This window comes from Otolemur garnettii, unplaced genomic scaffold (genome assembly GCF_000181295.1).
Source record: "Otolemur garnettii isolate 467f Iridium unplaced genomic scaffold, OtoGar3 scaffold00013, whole genome shotgun sequence".
Taxonomy (NCBI): Eukaryota; Metazoa; Chordata; class Mammalia; order Primates; family Galagidae; genus Otolemur; species Otolemur garnettii.
In genome coordinates, this window is record NW_003852408.1 from 14,153,136 (window position 1) to 14,157,901 (window position 4,766).

The 4,766-nt window shown below is 43.0% G+C and overlaps 1 protein-coding gene across 2 annotated transcripts in view; it reads right to left on the bottom strand.

Annotated features, from left to right (window-relative positions):
• The window catches only part of ARPC2 (actin related protein 2/3 complex subunit 2), a 38,459-nt gene that overhangs the window by 8,561 nt on the left and 25,132 nt on the right, over positions 1–4,766 (bottom strand). The window lies entirely within an intron of this gene.

Below are 4,766 nucleotides of genomic sequence, written 5' to 3' on the forward strand. Positions count from 1 at the left end.
AACAATGACAAAAAAAACAACAAATAGCCAGGCATTGTGGTGGGTGCCTGTAGTCCCAGCTACTCAGGAGGCTGAGGCAAGAGAACTGCCTAAACCCAGGAATTGGAGATTGCTGTGAGCTGTGACACTGCAGCACGCTACCGAGGGCAATAAAGTGACACTGACTCAAAAAAAATAAAAAAAGGGCAAGACTGAAAAGTACTTAAAGTCAGATCTTCAAAATGTGATGAAAATACTGTTAATAATCCTTTCCCCTTTTTTTCAGACAGGGTCTCACTCTGTCACCCAGACTGGACTGCAGTGGCATTATATAGCTCACTATGTGTTGCCATAGCTCACTACAACCGCAAACTCCTGGGCTTAAGTGAGCCTCCTGCCTCAGCCTCCCAAGCAGCTGGAATATAAGTATGTGCCAAGACATCTGGCTAATTTAGAAAACTTTTTTTTTTTTTTTTTCAGAGATGGGGTCTAAGTTCCTCTGGATTTCAACTCAAGGCCTCAAGCGATTCACCTGCTCTGGCTTTCCAAAGTGCTGGGATTATAGGTGTAAGTCACTGTGCCAGCTCCTCCTTTTTTCTTATTTTGTATCAGCATAGGTCATAACATTACACCTGAGACTTAAAAAACTACAAATTACAAAGTACTGGTTAAATTTCAGCACTGTTTTTTTTTTTTTTTTTTTTGAGACAGAGTCTTATTTTGTCACCCCTAGTAGAGTGCTGTGGCGTCACAGCTTACTCCAACTTCCAACTCTTAGGCTTGAGCGATTCTCTTTCCTCAGCCTCCCAAGTAGCTGAGACCTACAGGCACCCGCCACAACACCCAGCTATTTCTTTGTTGCATTTGTGCTTGTTCGGCAGGCCTGGGCTGAGTCTGAACCCGCCAGCCCCACTGTATGTGGCTGGCACCCTAGCCACTGAGCTACAGGCACTGAGTCTTTTTTTTTTTTTTTTTGAGACAGAGTCTCACTCTGTTGTCCTGGATAGAGTTCTGTGGCATCATAGCTCACAGCAATCGCAAACTCCTGGGGGCTCAAGTGATCTTCTTGCCTCAGCTGCTCAAGTTGCTAGGACTATAGATGCCTGCCATTACACCACGATAGTTTTTCTATTTTTAGTAGAGACAGGAGTCTTGCTCTTGCTGAACTCCTGAGCTCAGAAGACCCACCTGTCTTGGCTTTCCAGAGTGCTAGGATTAGAGGTGTGAGCCACCACAGCTGGCCAAATTAAGTACTGTTATCTTTAGCTGAAATCTTAACTCCTTGTATCTGTGCATAAAAAGCCCCTTATGAGTTAATCAGTTTACCTCCCCTAATCCTCTTCTTCAGTTCAGAATATCATACTTTCTCTGGGCTTCTACATAAGTCTCATTTGACTGAGGACTCTCTAGAGCAGTGATTTGCAACTGGTGTGCCGTGAAAATTTTTATTCATTTATTTATTTTTTATTGTTGGGGATTCATTGAGGGTACAAACCAGGTTAGACTAATTGCATTTGATAAAGACCCTCCTATAATTGTATCCCACCCCAAAAAGGTGTAAAACACCCTGTGACCCCCCCAACCCCATCCCTCCTTCCCTGTCTTTGCTCTCCCCATCCTGTGAAAATTTTTAAAGATCATTAATTAAATTATTTTGAAAGAAGTTCAAAGCAGAGTTAAGTATATTCTTTTTTTATACAAGGATATATACAGTATATCCTTTTTTGGAACAACATAATTTAAGCATGCTATAAAGTTCAACTATAGGTTTAAGTGTCGTGAGATAAAAAAAGGTTGAAAAACACTGCTGTAGGCTCGGCGCCTATAGCTCAACTGGCTAAGGCGCCAGCCACGTACACCTAAGGTGGTGGGTTCGAATCCCCAGCCCGGACCCGCCAAATGACGACGGCTGCAACCAAAAAAATAGCCGGGCGTTGTGGCGGGCGCCTGTGGTCCCAGCTACTTGGGAGGCGGAGGCAGGAGACTCGCTTGAGCCCAGGAGTTGGAGGTTGCTGTGAGCTGTAATGCTACGGCACTCTGCCCAGGGGGACAGCTTGAGGCTCTGTCTCAAAAAAAAAAAAAAAGAAAAACACTGCTGTAGAACAAACTTAAAACCCTCTTGGGAGCAGAAGACAATGGAGTTCAAGAAGGTGAGTTGCCACAGTATTCATAAAGAAAGGGAGACTATGCTATGAGAAATAGTCTGATTTTAATTCTGGCTTTTGAATGGATCTGGATACCACTTTCTTTGTATAAGAAAAGAGCTAATCAAAAATATCCTCAAACTACAGAAAAATGAATGAGGGTGTAAAAATCAGGTCATTCCTTCCATGTTCTGATCTCTAAACTTCAGGTTTTTATAGTCCAAGTTTTCCTCTGTAGATAGCCAAGTGACAAGGCTTCCCTGTCAGATTTCTAAGAACAGAACTAGATTTTCTAGCAGTGCCTTTAACACTGAATGATTTAAATCTGATCCACTGAGTGAGCCTTCAAAGATGATGGCAGAATGGCTGAGGGCTCTGCAACGTCTCTTTGTCTTGGGGTACTTACTGAAAGTGCGCTTACAAAGCCATGTATTCTGCAGTGCTCTTCTACTGCATTCAAATATTACCTCCTCCATAACGCCATGTCCAACAGCCAGGGCAGGTGGCTGCTCTCTTGCCAAAGTTGCCATGTCTTTTCTATGAACCTCTGCTATGACACTGTACTATTCATTAAGGCATCTGGCTTCCCTACCACGTTATGAGTTTCTCATGCCAGAGATCCTGCTTTACTCTATTCATCTTTGTGTCTAGTCCTCTGTCCTTCAAAGAAGCTGTCTAGCACATGCCTTGCTGAGTGAAAGAAAGCACTTCTACCCTAGCTAATTTAATAAAGGAAGGAGCAGGGGCTACTTCCATTTGCAGGTAGGAAGGATATATGTGCACCAGAAAACCCTAGTGATTAGTGGCAAAAAAAAGATAACACCTGGGGAGTTCCAGTGCCCAGTCTAGTACCTCACCTGTTCTGCATACTGCCTCTCAAGCAAGCACTACTCGGCTTTTAATGGTGGAAAAGAAATGACTGTAAGCTGGGTTACATTAGCTCCTTTTAAAACATACTTTGTTTCCTAAGGAACTGTAGTTGGGAGGGAGGGAAGGAGTCAAGATCCTCCAAATCGAAATTCCTAAAGCAAAGCTTCTGAAATCGTCCTTCTCTAGAGAACATCTTTCATTTTACCAAGAGGTTAGGAAACTTTTTAACTTCTACTGTTTTTACTCTTTAGCCTCTGAGGATCAGACAGAACAGACTATGCTTCTGGGCCAGGCCTGGTGGCTCACACCTGTAATCCTAGCACTCTGGGAGGCCGAGGCAGGTTCGAGCTCACAGGTTTGAGACCAGCCTGAACCAGAGCGAGACCTCATCTCTAAAAATAGCTGTGCGTTGTGGCAGGTGCCCATAGACCCAGTTACTCAGGAGGCTGAGGTAAGAGAATCGCTTGAGCCCAGGAGTTTGAGGTTGCTGTGAGCTACGATGCCATAGCATTTTACCAGGGCAACAAAGAGAGACTGTCTCAAAAAAAAAAAACAAAAAAAAAAAACACAAGAAAAACAATATGCTTCTGGTTTGGGACTATACTTTAGATTAGATAACCTTTATCTTTGCTCCTCCCTGGTTTTGTTTCTTAAATAAAACTTAACTAACAAACCTAAACAGCCCTTCATCATATTAGGGTCTTTGTTACATGTAAACCAACAATGCTGCTTCTTTTTTCTCCCTCTGGCTATGATGTCTTTTGAACATCTCACTATTTTTCTCTTCCATCAAAGTAAAATTTATCTGAAAGTTCAGAATAAATCCATATTATACAGGAATTTAGGGTAGCATATTAAATCAGGGGAATAAACATGAACTTTTACATAATTGCTACTAGAGTCACTAACTAGAAATAACAATGCAAAAATAAAAATGTTTTGCTTATTAGGTAAGTGTCCAACCACAGGTACTTTAAGAGAAGAGTTTAAATTCATATGTAAAAAAAAAAAATACACAGAATTTTCCTAATGAACAAAGATCTTCATTTTTTTGAGACAAAGTCTCACTATGTCACCCTCGGCAGAGTGCCGGGGCAAAACAGCTCACAGCCACCTCCAACTCTTCGGCTTAAGTGATTCTATTGCCTCAGTCTCCCAAGTAGCTGGGACTATAGGTGCCTGCCATAATGCCCAGCTATTTTCTTGTTGCAGTTGTCATTGATGTTTAGCTGGCCTGGGCCAGGCTCAAACCCGCCAGCCTTGGTGCATGTGGCTGGTGCTGTAACCACTATACTAGGGCACCAAGCCAAAGATCTCCATTTAGAAAGCAAGATTGTTCCTTCTTTCACATTATATACCAGGAAAAACTCCCAAGAGATAAATACCAAGAAAACAGCACAGGTAAGTTTCCTTATAACCTTGGAGTAAGGAAGAGCTTTTCTAACTATGACTTAAAATCTAGAAGCTGGCTCAGCGCCTATGGCTCAAGTGGCTAAGGTGCCAGTCACATACACCTAAGGCGGCGGGTTCAAATCCAGCCCGGGCCCACCAAACAACAATCACGGCTGCAACCAAAAAAAAGCCGGGTGTTGTAGCAGGCCCCTGTGGTCCCAGCTCCTTGGGAGGCTGAGGCAGGAGACTCACTTGAGCCCAGGAGTTGGAGGTTGCTGTGAGCTGTGATGCCACATCACTCTACCCAGGGGGATAGCTTGAGGCTCTGTCTCAAAAATAAAAAAAAAATCTAGAAGCTGTAAAAGAGAAAACTGATCGGCT